This window comes from Aythya fuligula, chromosome 2 (genome assembly GCF_009819795.1).
Source record: "Aythya fuligula isolate bAytFul2 chromosome 2, bAytFul2.pri, whole genome shotgun sequence".
NCBI classification, from domain to species: domain Eukaryota; kingdom Metazoa; phylum Chordata; class Aves; order Anseriformes; family Anatidae; genus Aythya; species Aythya fuligula.
In genome coordinates this window covers 154,697,738-154,716,566 of record NC_045560.1, presented here as the reverse complement: position 1 = coordinate 154,716,566, position 18,829 = coordinate 154,697,738, and positions in this window count along the sequence as shown.

Here is an 18,829-nt window from a genome sequence, read left to right as displayed (position 1 = left end):
CTTTGCTCAGGGAGTACTGCTATCGCAGAGCTTATCTACTATGCAGTAGATGCAAGCTATCCTTTCCCAGCTTATCAGAATCTATTTACTTTGCATTGATTCAGTTCCTTAGAAATTAATCTTTGATTCTTTGCAAAATAGAAGGATCCCCCTGAGTTTGGTTTAAGCAACTCAATTTGATTATTGTTATGTCCAGAATATTGATTCTTAAGTAATTTTAATAAGAGATGTCAAGCCCACCATATTTCACATCACATTTGAGGGGAAGTTTAAACTATTGACAGTTTAAAATATTTTTTGGAGTCATGCTCTTTGATCAGAGCTTAGCCAATGCTTGATAGTTGTTTTGACTGCTTATTACCCAAGTGCAATTTTTGCAGTGCTGTTTGCTTAACCATGTTGAATTATGTGTCTGTTGGCAGCATCCAGGTAATTCTTTCAAAAGCAACCAAGTTTATATTGATTTTCATAAGAAGAGGTATTCTGTATATCAATTGCAATTACTTTTTTTGAGCTGGAAAGTTTAGAGATGGGGGAACCAGGGGAATTTCTGTTGGCTACACACTTAGTATCAAACTAATTACCACTTGTACAACAGCACAACAGTAATTGCAATTTTATCAGTAGGTAAAGGTTACAAATAATGTGTATGGATTGTCTTGGTTATTACTGGGGTTAGAAATGAAACAACAGCTTATACCCATTTCAGAGCTCTTCTTGTAATGGACATCCCTGCAACCCTTTATCCATTTCAGTGGTAGGACACAGCTTTTGCTCTGCAGCAAATGAAATACCCTAATTAAGTGATAAGGCAGGAATGCAAAGGAATGTGTGGTTTTCAGTACACTGTAATACTTAATTAGAGAAAAGTGCTCAGTGCTGTTCTTTGCAAAATATACCAGAAGATCTTCAACAAGCCCCACTGACTAGATCTAGACAGATGGTCAAAGGCACAATGGTTGTAATTCTTGAGTAGAAAATCATGGACTCACAGAATGGTTCAGGTTGAGGAAAATGGTTGAGGAAGGGACCTCTGGAAGTCATCTGGTCCAAACTCCTGCTCAAGCAGGGCCACCTACAAGTGTTTGTTGTTCAGATGGGACGTCTTGAGTTTTAGTTTGTATCCATTGTCTTAAACTAGTTGAGTCCCCTCTAAAAGGCACTGGAGCACAGTCCTGCTGTAGCACCTGAAGATCAGCTGGTCCCATGTGGGTGCTGGTAAGGCTCAAACCTACCTTATCTATAAGCTCTGCAGTGTCACAGCCCAGGGTGCTCTCAGGCTGAACACGGGACTTGATGAATAGTTCTGCAATGGCCAGTGACTCCATGTTCCTGAAGCAGGAAGAAAAAAATCATTCCTTTCATAAAGCACAAGGCTTTAGCGTAGGTAATAAAATTGTGCAACTTCTCTGGGAGGCTAGGGAACTAGTGAACTACTCTTTCCTAACAAATGGGTTGGCAACCTTTGTTTGAGTTCTGAAATTTCATAAGCCACCTCGTGCTTGAGTTGTTTCAAACCAATTTCTCCCTGTCCCGCTTTGCTGTATAATTATGGTACCACCTGTAGTGTATTTCTACGAGTTGTTTTTCTGTTTTGTGGAGGCTTTTCTTAATTATACGCATAAGTACTTTTATGATTCATTCCTGAAATTAAAGCAGTTTACCACGTGGGCTTATTTTATTCTTTGTCATGCCTTATTTTATTCTTTGTCATCCCTTGGGTTTATTACTGAGTGCATTTTCTTTTTTTTGTTGTTGTTGCTTTGTTTTGTTTTGCTTTGTTTTTCACTCAAGTTATTTGTTCATTTCTAAGTACTTTCTTCTTTTATTTCACTCTTCTGTCTTTTTTATTCCCTTCTTGTATTTCTTTTTACAGTGGATATCTCTATTGTCATCTTTTGTTCCCCTAGTGCCCTTTTCTCTTCCCTTAGCAGCTGTTCCTCGACTACAGGCCATGACCCCAAGAAGGCTGTAGCAGTTACGAGCGGGCTATAAAATTAAGTTGTTAATTTTAGTTGCAGCAATACAGGGTAGTCAGAGAAGTGCTGCTTTCCAGGACACCATCCAATAGAGCTGTATACTGACTCCCTTACTTAAACTGTTTCTGAGTTAAGACTAGTAATAACACATGACAAAGCAAACAGATAAAGCATAAAGTAACCTTGTGCCAAATTTCCCTGGTATGATCTACAACTTAAAAATGTTTCCTCTTACTTCAATTTCTTTTCATTTCCACTTCAGTGTTTATGCTTTCAGTCTCTCTCCCAGAGAGTATCTTTGAAGGTAATAACCCACAAGGTGGATCCCAGCCAGCTGAGGAAGCCACAGAGGGAGCTTGCATATACAGGGGAGACTTTCCCACCTAGTTGGAGGAATTCTTTTATCCTTCTCCTTGTTAATGATGTGAAAAATCACTGTATCACTGTCTGAATTCCCTTAAATAATTACCATTGCACGTAGCACAGGTAGGTATAGTTCCTGGGCAGGGATTGTGCCACCAATCCCTGTGAGGTTTGTGTGGCTGTTAACCTTTCTTGGGTCTGCCTGCCTCGTGCAGAGTGGCCCAGAATAGAATAAAACAGAATCATTAAGGTTGGAAAAGACCTCCAAGATCATCTGATCCAACCATCACCCTACCACCAATATCACCACTAAACCATGTCCCTAAGCACCACGTCCAACCTTTCCTTGGACACCACCAGGGATGGTGACTCCACCACCTCCCTGGGCAACCCGTCCCAGTGCCTGACTGCTCTTGCTGAGAAGAAATGTCTCCTCATTTCCAATCTGAACCTCTCCTAGTGCAACTTGAGGCCATTCCCTCTAGTCCTATCACTGGTTACCTGTGAGCAGAGGCCGATCCCCAGCTCCCCACAGCTTCCTTTCAGGTAGTTGCAGAGAGCAATGAGGTCTCCCCCGAGCCTCCTCTTCTCCAGACTAAACAACCCCAGTTCCTCAGCTGTTCCTCACAGGGCTTGCGCTCCAGGCCTTTCACCAGCTTCGTAGTCCTTCTCTGGACACGTTCCAGGGCAGATGATCACCTCCCTGACCCTGCTGGCTGCACTATTCCTGATACAAGTGAATATGTCTGAGACAGGTCCTTTCAGCCCAAGATGTCATGGTGGGTCACCTCACCTAGCTTTAGATGTCTGCTACCGAGTCCTCCCGCTCAACTGGACAGCCCTTACTCCCTTTGGTTTTGGGGAAGAAAAATGGGAGGTTTTACAGCATGATTCATCTGGCCTGTTTGAAATGTATTACTCCCTAGAAACGTCTATTCCTCTCTATGGCTTATAAAGGGACAGCAGTGGTTTGCTCGGATAGAGACAATGACACTGTAAATCTCTGTATTTGGTCAGTTTAATCCCCGTAATTTCTATAAGGCCTTAGCACATCAGTCAACAGAGTTAACAAGCAGGACTACATTCCCACAGACAGGCTGGGGGGGGGAACCATGGCTGTTGACCAACAAGCAGTGGCACCACAATAAATTAAAACTGTGGAAAAGTTTTGAATTGATTATTAGAGCAGTTTAGGTTGAGCAGGAGGCTCTGGTCTAGCTGTAGCAGGGTGATGTGACAATTTTATCCCAGATACCAGATTTAGGACCGTTAAGGAGATACACATTTTGACTATGTTGCCCACATACCTACGTGCTCAGTCATGCGCAGATGATATAGGAAGTTTTGGGCTGCTGGGCTGCATGTTATCTTAAAAAAGCTCTTCCCTGTCTCCGCCAGGGCCCATGCAGGAGGAGGGATTACACTGGCTTTGGGGAAAACTAGCCTTTGGGTTGATTTATTCATCCCCCATAGCCAATTTATGACAATGCTGTTATGAAGACAGTGTTTGTCTTGCATTGAAGATGGCCAGCAAAAATAATTGCTGGAGCATGGTGACAATTTTCTGTGAAGCAGACACTTACGTGTATGATCCTTTTGCTTATTCCTGTTATAAATGGGATAATGTTTATTAATTCTGATTTGTCATTAACAGGCTCCACTGAGCATGGATTTTTCCATTGTCAGTCCTAAGCTGTCTGCAGATGTTGACCTTTATCTGTGAAGTCTCTCAATTAAATAATGGTATTATGAATACTCTTGACCCATGCTTAGGTGGGGGGATCCATGCTATTGTACATACAGCTTTTCTGCCTCATTACCAGCTCTTCTTGTTTAGCTAACTTGTTTGCCTGATCCGATGATAAGTGCTAATCCCTTCTCTGTTCTGTGACATGATGCTGTCTGTATGGGAGAGCTTCTCTCCTTAAATATCCTCCACAAGAATGAGAGGGGCAAGGAGGCTATTAATCCCTTTTGAATCGTTTCTGGCTGTGTACTCATGGGATTTGTGAAATTCTGTCTATTAGATTGTAAACTCTTTAGGCACTGGGATCATGTCTGGTAAACAGGTGCCCTTTGCTGTCCCAGCAGAGATAACAAAGGAAAAGGAAGCTTTCCTTTTGGTGCAAGACTTGCCTTGCTGAACTGAGCTAAATTCTCAGCAATGTCACAGTAACCTTAGGCAAAACAGATCCTTCAGTGTCTAAGTTCCCTGTGTGAAAAACTGGCATTTTACGGACTAGCTGACAGGTGAATAGCCTGATTATAGCCCGTTTCTCATTCCTCCAGGACCTGTTTCTAATTCAGTTCATAGCAGAGACTTGCTGGGAGATGTATGCTGATGGGAGACTTGAGGCATGGCAGCATCTGGAAGATCAGTTGAAGGAGCACTTTATTTCAGGGCTTTAAAAGACTCAGGAGAGAAAAACTTGGAGGAATTAGGATGGGAAAATTATGTGTAACTCTTTAGGGCAGAGCTTGTCTTTGAATTGTTCCCCTGCCAAAATCCCCTAAGGTGCATTGAGAGGGAGTGTCACTAAACACTCCTAAATTATGCTTCAGGAGATGTAGGCAGGTTAAAAGAGGATTTTTGAAAGGATTTGTCCTACCTACCCCTGTTTTTTCCCACCTATGATGTTTATTCATTTACCACCTATGATGTTTATTTATTGAACAATTCCTCTTTCTTGCTGAAAACCTCCCACTCAGTAACTTCCTCCATTGCTGCGAGTAGACAGTGCCAACTGCGTGAGAGTGGTAGGTTTTACACTAGGTCTCACAACTCCCAGCTGTCTTACTGGGTTTTCAAGTCAGGTATCACCTGCTCAGCGTTCTGGAATTGCCACCATTCAAAGTGTGTTGTCTGCTGCCAAGAGACGAGTCTTCTTTTTGGGCATCTGTATGACTATAGGGCTTGTTTTGTCCTTTTAAATAAAACATGCGATGCACATTGAAGCAGCCCAGTCCTGTGATTCTTGGAGTTATGCAATCTTGTGTTTTACTGAAGATGATCCTCTTTAGGTCATGGTTTATCACAAAAGGCAATCTTGTGGTCTTCTTGAGCAAGTCAAACTGAATCACAAAAATAATCTATGAATTTGAGTCCTCTGAGGTGTAAAATCACTCTTACATATCCAAGAACAACTGAAAAGAATGGGAATTAAAAGCTAAAATTTGCAGAAGTGCTTGTCAGGTATTACATAGTGGGGGAAATTTTTCAAGTTTGTGTTATTATTTTCTAGCAGAAATAGGGTACCCGTGTCTTATTAAATAAATAAAATACCTGACACTTGAAGGAGAATAAACACTTAAATCATTCTGAGATGATTCCACTGACGTGAAAGTTTTAAGTTGTATTTGAAAATGCAGACAGCTTCCTTTGGTCACCATTGTATAAAAATAGTGGCATACATCTCTCTTTTAGCACCTGCTGGTTTGCCATAGGTTTTGGAATCCCTAATGTGTCCACAAGAAAAGCCGATGATTAAAATAAGTAGATTTTGAAGGTTGCAGAAGAAGTCTGAATGGATGCGGACTCAGGAATTACTTTACATTCAAGTCTATATTTGAGGAAAAAAAGGTGTTTTGTATCCTCTGTGGTCTTTCATTGTATCTCCTGAGTTCAGAAAAAAGCCTCTAACCTTGTGCACACTGATGCTTTCTTGCACAGTAAAAACTGACTCTTTGGGATATGGTTTAAGTGATGGATGAACAGAATAGGAAATAAAGGTAAGAAAATTAATGCAATCCTGCCCTTACGTTTAATGCTTTCTGGGAATAAATCCATGAAGTCTAGGGAGGGCTCTGTCACTAACAACAGCTTTCTGTGATTTAAGGTTTCAACAGTGTGTTTAGTGTTATATGGACTTAAGTGGAAAATGACTCCCAATTTATTGAGGCTTCTACTGTGGTTTCTTTATTTAGGAGTAGATTCTGTCATCCCAATGAAAAAAATATGGAGTACTTTAATCTGCTAAGAGGTATGTTGAGATACCAGTGGGATTGTCTGAACATCGATCTTTTTGCAAGCTGTGTTACTAAATCAGCAAGGCTAGCAAGGACTGTAGTCATTTCTGAAGAACATAATTCAGGGTGTGGTATTTCAAAAAAAAAAATGTCAAAGTTGGCTTCTCCTGATGTGATGAGTTCAGTAGGAACACTTGAAATATTGAAAATATTGAGCTTTTAAAATGTTTTCAGTAATTTGCAAAATGACTCAAATCTTTTTAAAAATTGTTTATGACAAATTACAAAAAAATAATGCACTCAGGCTGCTCTTTACATCAGAAGTAGATGAGCTAGAATATTGCTGGCAGCATCTTTTCTAGGCTAGTGCATCAGGAAATGCTTGAAATCAGACTAGAAGCTGGTGAGCTTTGATTGCCAGAGAGCAGTCTGAATTAAATGGGTATCTGCAAGTACTGGTGCATTCCCCAGTATTCATGGGGATACTGGGACCAGCACAGCAACTGGTCTTTAAGTGAAAGGGAGGGTGAGCAGTGCTTACGTGTTGTCTTGGCCCAGGAGGGAGGTAAGGGCTGGTGTTACCCAAGCAGTAATCATGGGAGGCACTGCAGTGGGGATAGCCCTTCATTGCCAGTCCTTTTCTGCTTTTGTGGTGGCTGTGAGGCTACTTTGGTCCCTGGGAGGGTGCAGCCTCTCAGGGCGGCGGGTGTTGTAGATCCCAAGTTCTGCCCACATCCTGCCTTTCCCAGCCTGTTTACTTGCAGGGCTCCAGCCTGCAAGAAGGGCATTCCTCTGCTGCAGGACAGCATTCAGAAACAAGGTAGGTCTTACGTGGCTGAGAAACACATGGTAGGCAAAGTACTCTTCCCACCTTTCTTTTTCTAAGTTGAGAAATGGGAGAATGTAGCCCAGTCCTAGATGATTGCTTTTCCCTTATAAATATTCCTTTTCTTTTGTGAGATTCACACCAGGCAAAAGCAATGCTGCTATTTATAAATTGTGGTTGAAGACAAGTGTCTCATTAAGTAGAAGAGTCATCTTAGAGTAACCGTTGAATGGACTTAAATGATTTGGTAATATATTTTAAGGGCTTGTCCTCTGAAGAAAGGTGGTTAAGCCTCAGTATCGGGGCAGTGATACTTCACTCTTGTCTAATTCCTTTTGGTCTTAAGATATATATTTTTTGTTATTGTTGGTTTTGTTGTTGGAGTTTCTTTTTGATAAGAAAAGAAACTGTTTTTGTTACACTAGCACATAGAGCTGCAGCTGCACATCAGAATGGAGTCAGGCGCTGAGATTCTGAAGATTTGCTGGTACAGAAAAATAATTGATTCCTGCTACTTGGAATCTGATGAAACTGAAATGTGTTAAGCCTTGATACTTAGCCTGCACTTGCATGATCTTTCCAATAACTCATGTTCCTTTGAAGTCATTTCATTGTCCTGACTCTCCTGGTCTTGAATTGTTGCCAGTGAATCTGAGTCCTCCTGGCGTAACTCATAGGCTGGAGTCATAAAGCTGACACTCTTGTACACTGGTATGCACTAATCTTTTTGCCTCTGGGATGTTATTAGGAACAGGATGACAACTTGTGAATATTTTCCAGGTATCATAATGTTTTACTGTATTGGAATGCTGAATAACATTGGTGATAACATCGCAGCAGTGTGTGACAGAAGAATAAGCATTTCTGTTGCACTGCGTTGCAGTGATCTGTGCTCTGGCTTAAGATGGACATGGAAAATCTTGGTGCTGAGACTTGTATTCTAGCTTTTAACATTGGTCTTTGCCTTTTAATGTTTTCAACCTTACAGGAACTTCACCTGAAAAGCATACAATAATAGGAAAAACTCTGGTCTAATGGCTCTTCAGTAGCATTGCTGTGGATATAACTGAATGCTTTATAAAAGTGACAGATCAGCTTTTACAGCATATGAAAACAAAGCTTTCACCTGAAATCTAATAATATGCTAGGAAGGGTGTTGCTCTGTAGTTTCTTTTTGTGTTTGTGTGTGTGTGTTTTATGGTGGACTCTTCTTAATTAGCAAAGTCAGAGGCAAGCTAGACAAGCTGCTACACATGAGTAAATGAATCAATATGTCAAACTAAGGCAGTGGTGTGGAAAGAGAATAAGGGGCCATTGTCAGTGAGAAGAGACTCAGGAGTGGAGGAGTGGATGTACCGTGCAATTTTGTCTGACAAACACTTTTCCACTGACTTCAGAAGTGGAAGGTGTGTGTCGAGTATGAAGAATTGTAACATGCTTTTGATCTTTTCAGTGTTTCACACACCTCAGAGGGAAATAAAATTCTGTCTTCTCAAAGGGGAGAGCAAATGTGAAGTGCTAGGGTACTCCTGTCTCAGTGACTTGAGAGTCAGAGCTGGTGTTCATACACGTGGTAGCACCAGAGAGATGAGTTAAACCTACAGCAGTCTTCTGCTCAAATGGTTGTTTCGAAGAATAAAGGAAACCCAGCACTCTCTTCTGGTCTTACATAGCTATTTCAAGGGGGGAAAAAATCCCTTTCAACAGAAAAATGTCAAACATAACTACTGCACTGTATGATGCCAATCATATAGAGAAGACTATGCCATGGGAAGGTGTAGTTTATGTCAGACAAGCTGAGTATAATGGCTCTCCAAAGCCATTTGTATCCCAAGTAGTGTTGAAGATTTGTTGCTTTACTGCACTTGCAAATATAGCAAGGCAGAATTCTAACACAGCAAATGTTTCTCCAAATCTAACTGTTACTTGAACAAAGATTATTTCTTTTCCCATTCTCTTTATGGTATTTTAGGATTTACACCAGTTATTGCTTTAGTGTAATTCTCCTCGGATGTCAGATTTGCCTGAGAGATGTAAGTCTTTGTGCCGGCAAGGCGTTTCACTGGAAATGAAAGCCACAGTCCAGCAGTTCAGATTTAAGCATGCTGAATTTCAGAGAGAAAATTCCTTCCCAGAATTTGGGAGTCACCCCAGCAACTCGCATGCCGTGCATGCCAAGTGGAAGCAGTATGGGTGGGAGCTGAATGGGGAGTGGGATTGCATCGGAAGACCTGAAAGTTAGATGCATAAACAACGGCTGAAAAATGTACTTTCTTAGGTAGCTTTAAAAGATGTTTTCTAGTAAAAACATAGTGAATGCAGTTGCTATAGCTACTGGGGGGGGGGGATTGTTGAGAACTTCTTGAGATACTTGCTGTTTAGTTGTACACAAATGCATAATTTTTCTCACTCGGAGGGTTCAGCATCACCTTGCGTTTGGCTTCTCTCCTAAAGCATTTAAACTGCCACTGGTAAGCAGCAGCAGTGTTTAGAGCTTCTGGAGGGCATATAAAAAGCAAGGTGCTATGCTGATCTTGAGGAATCTTTTCATTTTTTCTCTCTTTATTGCATAAGTAAAACACTGCTGATTTAGCTGAGCTGGTGTTTTATTTCATTTCTTATTTGCTCATCTGTTTGGGGTTCTTTTTAGGCTAAGAAATAACTATTGTAGAGTTTTATGATCACTTTTGTAGGGAACATTTTGAAATTTTTGAATATTACCTGAGCCTAGCAACTCAAAACTAGGCCCCAAAAACAAGTCGGGGTTTCAGATTAAAGCATGATGATGTAAGGACGCTGGAAACAGAAGATGAATGAATTCATTCTAGAGTTTCAGTATATCTGGTGATGGTAACTGATCACCTGAACAACTTTCTAGTTGTGGTGCAGGAATGTTTTGTCTCATAAATCAAGACTGAAAGCTCTCTAGAGCCGGAAAAGTACTGCCTCTTTTGTACAAGCTATAAATGAGATGCTGATATTTTAAGGATAATTTTGGACCCGCGTTACGGAGGAGATCAGATTGCACATAATCTTCCTTTTTATCTGCTAAGATCTGTAAGTCAGAGTTGTCCTCTAAATTTGTTGACATAAATATGAAAAACAGTCATTCCTTAAATTAGGTCTTATGCATACCCATGGAAAACAAGAGTTATAACCCCAGTTTTCATCCAGTAAATAAGTCTGTCAGCCATGCTAACACAGAGAACAAAACAGCAAAACAAGGACAATCTCATATATATATATATTTTAATTGAAATTAAAAGGTATACTCAAAGTAAAGAGGCAGCAACTTTATTTAAACTATTACTCTTCAGAAAACAACTGCTTTGTTTATTTATGTATGGGTAAATTTATGTGCATCTCTGCCTGTCATGATGGTGCATTAAATATTTTGCATTTGCCTTGATGTGAGAAGGAAAGCAACAAAAAACACTTGCTCTTTGCTTGGTGGGAAAGGAAATCTAGTGATAAAAAGACATAGAAAAGGTCAAGGAACTCAGTGCTTTATTTCACCTTTGTTTTTATTGGTGTGGTGTGTCCTCAGGTCCCCAGATCCTGGAGCCTACTTCCAGAGTCAGTGCGAGCATTTACATCAATTGAACATCAAGACTAACTTCATCCAGTTCAGTTTGTCTGTACGGAAAAGTCAAACTGAAGTTTCACCCTTTAGGCAATTCAAGATTCTAGAAATGCCCTTTTAGGTCCTGTGTCCATAATGATTCACCCAGAAATTAGGCTAGGTCCTGAATGGGATGTTCTTAAGCAGTCTTTGTGAAAGTATACACGATATATAGTATAACAGTTCAAAATGGCATTGCTCTTTGTAGCTTCACTTTGTTTCTTCTACCCAAACCTGCTTTTGTAACACAATTTCATCATTCTGGAAGGGGTATCTGCTTAGAAATCTGTATGTGCTTCTCCCCATTAGACAAAGTCTTTCTACTCAACTGTTTTCACCCTCTGCATCTGAACTGGCTAAAGTTTCCTATCGTTACTGTTAGTCTGTGAGTAGTTGCTGCTTTTGGCTGGCTTTATCTCACATTGACCGCACAGACATCTGTTGATACATCAGCATCTAAATCTCAGCTGTTTATCTAGGCTCTGAGGAAGATAAGCAGCACTTCTTGTGTGTAGCTCACTTGTTTAACTCATCCTCCTCAGAAAGAGATAAAATCAATCTAGGTATGGATTTGTTTTCTTCTCCATGAGCTAGGAGGGGGACCCACCCTGAGTAGCTCAAGTATAACACATACAATGTTAGTTAAGACACCTAATATCTGAATTTAGATTAAATAAAACCAAGCCAAAGCTCTACAGTGTCTTAGGAGACAGTGTAGTGTGAGAGAGCTTCTTAAATGCATCTCTAAAGTCCAGAAAGCACAGATGTCATTTGATTTAAGTTCTAGAACTGCTGTTTAAATGCGTATTTCTTTTCCATTTCTGCATTTTTTCCTGTCCTTTCTCCTCTACCAAAGTTTCCAGTTCTACATTTTCTTTCCTTTTCCTGTTAGCAGCTGTATGTCCTGCTGTCTGATCCTGGCATCCTCGTTTTCAGTTGTCTCTGCTTTTACTGCTTTCCTGATGTCACCATCCAGCCCTTGGCCATCCGCATGAACTGGTATGAGAACAAAGCACAGGGATAACGGGATAGCATCATAAAAAGACCTGTATGTAAGGATCAGTACTCTGTTTCTGAGATAACAATTCAGTCTGCAAGCTTGTCATTAGTTTTGGATTAATGGGAACTTTAGAAACATTTGAGTCCTTATTCAGTTAAAGTATCCTTCCTCTAATCATCACATAAAATCTTTGATATCTGCTACAGCCTATCTAGCCTCTCTCTCTTCTTTTGAGGTATGAATTCATGATATTAAAATACGAAAAGGAAAGGGAATCATGTAATTTTTAAGTTTCTGGTCTTTGACACAGCTTGGTGTCATAGGTGTCTTGTAGTTAATTACAAGAATTTGAGATATGAAGAAATGAGAATGTTAAGACCTGAGTTTGTTATTGTTCCATGTTTCATCCCCAAGCTTTATTTTTGTATAGCTGTCTTCCTTTCTGCTCTCTATTTCCTTCAAGAGAGTGACTGCTGCCATTTCTGAGACTTGTGAGAAGAATTAAAAGAAATGAAGCAGAGCGGAGGGGATCGGCTGCAATGAGAATTGAGGTGATTCAAAACCCTTCCAGTCAGTGTCAGGATTATTGACACTGACCCTTTGCTTGGAGCACAGACAGGCAGACAGAGCTTTTGTGCTGGGGTGGTAGATATTGACCTTTCTTATAAACTACTAAGAATCCTTCTGCAGCTGACACGTCCCTGGTGTGAGAGTTGTGTGTGAGCTGCGGAGCACAACTTTTGGTTTCTTACCCTTTCTGTAGAAGTGGCAGTAGTCATGAGAGCCCTTCATTGAGGAAAATTGGAGTAATTTGCACGCTTTCTCTGGCTACAGTTATTTTCTGTTTCATTTACAGCTTCCAGACCCTTATTTGCTATACTTCTTTTGACTTTTAACTTCTTCATTGGCATCCTGTTCTTACTCACAGCCCTAGAAACAGCAAAGCCAGGAAAAGGGACAGGAGTAGAGCTTTACTGCAGGTCTCCTGGCAGGATGATTCATGGGCAGCAATTTCCTCTCTGTTGCATTCAGAAACTGGGGGCAGGGAAGTATATTTTATCTCAGTCTCAGACTTAAGATCCTTGAAATTCTGCTTTTGCTTGAGTCTCATGTGCTCCCCTTACCTGCTAGTCCTGTGTTGATGGTGCTTACAATGTTGGGCAGAGATCCCAGCAGCATCACGGATCTGATTTTCAACTTGCCTTGACTCAAAGCTTGTGCTGCAATAAGGCTGTGCTTCTTAGTTCTCTCATTTCTCTTACTTTAAAGGAGCTTATTGTGACGGTGAAGGCATCTACAATGCAGACCCCTATGGTCAGAGAAGTTGCATTTTCCCTTTTCCTCCCATCCCTAGATCCTTTCATGAGAGAAACATTTTATGTTCAAGCCAAAAAAAAGTCTGGGTGACATTTAGGCACCTACTTCCAAGACTTTCAGTCTCAAATCCTCTGTACAGCACCAGGGATGTAAAGAATGGCCTTCTCCAGAATATGTGGTGGGAGAGGGTTGCCTGCAAGCTGCCAATTTCCTTGCCCATTCAGCTGTTCTTTTATTTTCTTTCTTTTAAAAGAGAGGTGGCAATGCTTGTTCTCTGTAGAGATGAGCCTGGAGATGCTCATCTGTGTGGATTTCAGGCAGTGGATCCCTCACAGGGGACAAGCGTTAAGTGAAAGCATCAGAGCAAGGCTGAGGATGTCACCCCCTTATCTGCACCTTCCCATGTGGTTCTGGGTATCTTCTGGTTTTATGGCCTTTGTTCAGAAATCTTTCGCTTTTGTTGGTGTGGTGTTGTCCTCAGTAGAGTTCTGGGTTTCTTTACAGAGGCCAAAAACATGAAAATTAGGCAATGAAAAGGCTTTGCGATTGATCTCTTAATCAAATGTAGCCATCCTTTCTGTACACACCTTCAGAAAATTTGACGGCCATTAACATGTTGGAACAAGTGGAGGAGAGATTCACCCACATAGTGTGCGTAGGATACATGTATCCCTGTATTTGGGAAATTATCTGTCCTCAGTAAAAATGTTGGGAAGTGGGTGGTTGATGAGTGTGTGGTACATTTCAAATGACTGTGGACCTTTTATTAACCCTTGGAATGAGAAACAATTGGTATGAGCTTATTTCTGGAACTTTTAGGGATTCTGGTAATCCCTTTTCATGCCATTATCATAATGCATTGGGCAAGAAATCCAAAGCAATGCTTCCCTGGATGGGCCTCAGTAGGACTTCTGGGAGATACATTCACCACGCTCCTCCCTGTTAGAAAAACATGTTGCCTATTTTCCAGATTTAGGCTGTTATCCCATCCCAATTCCTGGCTCCAGCTCTGTTAGCTGACTATATAAAGCCATGACATATGGGTCTTTTTACTGACATAATCCTGTACTGTACTAAAAAAAAATAATATATTAGGTTTCATTCCAGGAGCTGGAAGAACTTCCATGAGGATATAAAAAGCAGGAAATGGGCCCGGTATGAGTAGAGGACTCTCATATTGAATGGCCTCAAGGGGCTCAGTGTTAAAGGCTTCTTCCCAATAGTTAATGCGGGCTGGAACTGCTCTGTCTATGCCTGAAAGGAAACGGGGTTTGTGGGACTTGCCTCATGCAGGTTTTAGGGCTTAAGTCAATGGACTGGTGTCCTGTGACCCTAAAATAAATCAATGTTCTCCACACATATGGCAGTAAGGACAGTCAGAGCATGTTGTGCTGGGGATGTCTTGGGATTTTCTACTCCACTGAAAGTTTCTTCCATGGTTTGGGCTGTTAACTTCTTTGGATGTCATTTTGGTTTTTGACTCACTAACATCACTCCTTATTAATCTGGATAGCCTTTACACCAGTGGCTCTAAAATTAAATGTTTGAATTGGGCTCCTCTTTCCATGAGGATGCCAGTGAATAGTGTTGTCTATAATCCTAAATTGACAGTGTGCTTTGTATTACATGCAAGTGGTGGACTTTTCAGTTCTAGGATATGTGTGTACTGCAAACCCTGCTATGGTGACAATATGAGAGATGCTTCTGTGCTAAGTTTAAAAAAGTTGCCAAGGTAAATTTGGGGTTTTCGTAGCCAGTCCATAGAAAGATTTGATATACAAGAATACAGTTTAAATATGAAGTTACTTCCTCTGGACAAATCACTGGAAAGTTATACTTGGGGTTATTGCATCAAGGCTTTAGCCTGCAGACACTGTATGGCTACAGCAGGCAAAAATACATCGCAAAGTGCTTGAGCAGTACTTAGGGTATTTTAGAACTGCAGCAATTTGGCAGGCAACCAGTAATAGCTTGTTTTAAATCGTCTGTGGGGGATGCACTCACAAAGGATCAATTGGTGGGATAGACGATCTAAACGTGGGTTAAGGAGTCAGGAGCTGCCCAATTCCAGTTCTGACTTTCTCTCAGGTTTCCCTGCAAGAGCACATGCAATGCCACGGAGGTTAGAAGAACGTTTCTACAGCTGCAAAGTGGAGTATGCAGAAATTAGGAAATGCCCGTGCTGAGTTAATCCAGTCCCCTCTGGAGAATGTTGTCTGATCCTTTAAGACACTCAGTTACCCTTCTCTGTATGATATTTTTTCCCATCCAATTCCTGCCTTGTTCAGTCTCCTGGACAGACACCTGTCACTTAGCAAGCAGCTAGTTATTAATTTCCCCCTCCTGATTGTTCTGCATGCAATTTATTTGTTGCATGATCAAACTTCTTTCCAAATGCAGCGATATTAATCATTCACGGGGCCTGGCAGTTCCAGCACCAAGTGCTTCAGAGCACCAAGAGAGTTCAGCTAAGGCAAAGAAACCGATGGGTTTGGAGGCTCTGCTGCTCTTCCCTCGGTGCCCCATTTCATCTCCTGTCAAAATGACAGATCTCTTTGTCTAGCATTCACGCCAACCATCTAAGTGCAAGCGATCTGCTTTTTGGGGAGCAGTTTAGGAGCTGATTTTGAGACGTGATATTGCAAAATTTGGGAAGAACCACCAGCTCCCACAGTCTAAGTACTTACAGCAGGTGTTGGGGACCTCATGGCTGGCATGGTTCATGAAAGTCCCCAACTAACCAGCTGTGGAGCTGCTGACAGTCTCCTCCCTGGTTTCACAGATTTTCCATCGGTTGTAGTTAAACAAAGTACCTCGGGAGTAACTGTGGTGTTAGCAGAGGATTTTCTGCTCTATTATTCATTTGGGTTTTGAAATAATGCGCGCTGAAATCAATGGCCCTGTTTTCATTAACTACACTTGGCTTTAGATCAGGCCTGGAAAGATGCATGTCTTCCAGAAATGCCATGGGATGATTTCTTGAAAAAGCATTGAACAAAGATATACGATGGCATGAGCTGACTGGGGGGGAGAAAGCCCCATCTCTCTTTTATATGGTGTGCTTCCTGCTCATATCAGCAATAATTTAGATAATTAAATTGCTTAGTTCAGGAGTTGGAAGAGACACGATCAACAAGCTGACTCTACTAGATGTCAGATGTATTAGTGTTCTTTTTTTTTTTTTCTTTCTTTCTTTTTTTTTTTTGTTCGTGTGTGTGAAAAGCTGTATAATCGGACACCGTCTTTTCCACCCTAGGCTAACCTCTTCTTCAGAAGAGCATACTAAAGACATTTAAAATCACATTATGAATGCCAGCAGAGCTAGAACATTTATATGGTATATGGTGATGTGCAGCAGCAGACAAATGGGTGAGATTAAGAAAATCAATATCAGCACCCCTAGAATTTAACAGTGAGATGCACAGGTTGGTGTCAGGATCTAGTAAACCATTTCCTCCAGTAAAAGCTCAGGTATGTTAATGAGCACACTTCAGTCCCCAGCTAGACATGCTTTTTACATTCAGACTTGAATCACTGCTCCTTGCACTGTCCCTGAAGGGTCTTTGAACTTTTGCTTGCATGAGGTACGAGCGGTTTTATTAGATCGCACTGCTGAAATGATTGCCTTAGTATTGACTCCAGGTTTTTTGTTTGTGTGTTTTTGTTTTTTGAGTTAATACAGTTTTGTGACGGACTCATTTGTATAAAGGATGAAGGATCAAATAAATCGGTCTGTTTGGTGTGTGTGTGTGTGTGTGTGTGTGTGTGTGTTTTTTCCCATCTCTGATTCACAAAGGTTTTTGTGTCGGTGACATGCCTCAAACCAGGACAGAAGAGCAGAGTCTGGGGGCTGAAGCAGGGAATATCTAGTACTTGTGCTTAAATCACACATCCTAGAAATGCTCTGAAGTTTTCTGCTCTGCCACATTCTTTGTATCTGTCCCTTCTTTTCATTTTTGCAGGATGCCATTTCTAAGCACACAGTTTTACTTGTATTCTTTAATACAAGTTTTCCCTCCTTGTCCCCTGAATTACAATGATGTGACAGCACTATCTGAGAAGTGGGGCTAGAACAAAGTCCCTCTATTGTCCCTTCTGCATCCAGCCCAGGTAGGACAAAACCAGAGAGAGCAGGACAGAAAACCCCATTGTCTTATTTGCAAAGAGCAGGGGCTTTGTTTTCCAAATGAACCCATGTCAGGATATTCTTTTATTTTGGTTCAAACAGGAAAAAACAAACAAACAAACAAACAAAAACACAAGAAAATGCAGCCCGGCTATGTTGTTTCGTTCTGAATGTGTATGGGATGCTTTGGATGCAGAGCCCTAGCTGTTCTCAGCTTCCGTGATGCTCAAGAAGACGAAGCAGCATCCCTTACAACACAGGAGTACAAGAGAAGCCCAACAATGAGCAAAAGAATAAAATATTTTTGAGAAGAGAAGATCCAGTTCTCCTTCAGCTCCTTTTTTTTTTTTGTTTTCTTTCTTTTTCTTTCCTTCTTTCCTTCTTTCCTTCTTTCCTTCTTTCCTTCTTTCCTTCTTTCCTTCTTTCCTTCTTTCCTTCTTTCCTTCTTTCCTTCTTTCCTTCTTTCCTTCTTTCCTTCTTTCCTTCTTTCCTTCTTTCCTTCTTTCCTTCTTTCCTTCTTTCCTTCTTTCCTTCTTTCCTTCTTTCCTTCTTTCCTTCTTTCCTTCTTTCCTTCTTTCCTTCTTTCCTTCTTTCCTTCTTTCCTTCTTTTCCTTCTTTCCTTCTTTCTTTCTTTTTTTTGTTTTTTTTTTTTTTTTTTTTTCTTCAGTGCTGCTTTTTATGACTGTACATTTCCCAAAGTGAGTTTACTTGCCACGGATGCTCACTGACCTAACTCTATACCACCCTCCGAAAAAGTTAAATGTTATGCAGAGCTTGTGTCTATCTTCTGCATATTGTTTGTTCAGCTGTGAGGCTGTATGAATAGCTTGGTATTATGCCTGTATTTTAAGCACAGAGAGCTCACTTTAACGTTTACCAGCATGCTTTTCAGCCCCGATGCCATTCCTACATCATATTTGCATGTAGCCAGAACTATTAATTTCTTTATTCCCTGGTAAACTATTAAAAATGGGACCTCGGGCACAGAGTTTGCAGTTTGGTAGCAAACTTGGACATAATAGGGTTTGTCAGGTCTTTTTGCAGTATCACTTAATACATGTAAATGTGTCACAAAGGGATCCCCTAGTGATGCTTGCAAAATAAACAGAAAAAAGAGGTATTTTTAAAGGATGTAAATTGATTTATGCCACCTGAAGGAAAAATATTCCCAAGTGATAGGCTGAAGTAAATAGTAATAACAGAAAACCACGTTGCCCAACTGTAAACAGAGTCCCCTAAACATAATTTCTTATTCTTGGGTCACTCTGAAGCCTAGACTGTGCCAGTCTGGGCTCCTTTTCAACCCTTCCTCCTGGAATAGGATATAAACATTGATCAGATGCTGTGACCACAGACTGGGCTTTGTCTCATGGTGGTGAACTGAAATGGGAAGGAAACTGCTGTGGAAAACCTCTCACTAGAAATGCTTTATCTCCAACCTTTCTTCTAACACCCCCGAAGACTTCATTACTGGGATGTGAGTCTTGTTGATGTGGATGGGGCGCTTTCTTCTCCCTGAAACATCCATACATAAACCAGTTGCAAGTTAAGAGACTTGGTTCAATTCTCTGTGCTGTAAAAATGGATAAAATGATGTATTTTGGCCTGAATGCAAGAATAACACTGAACC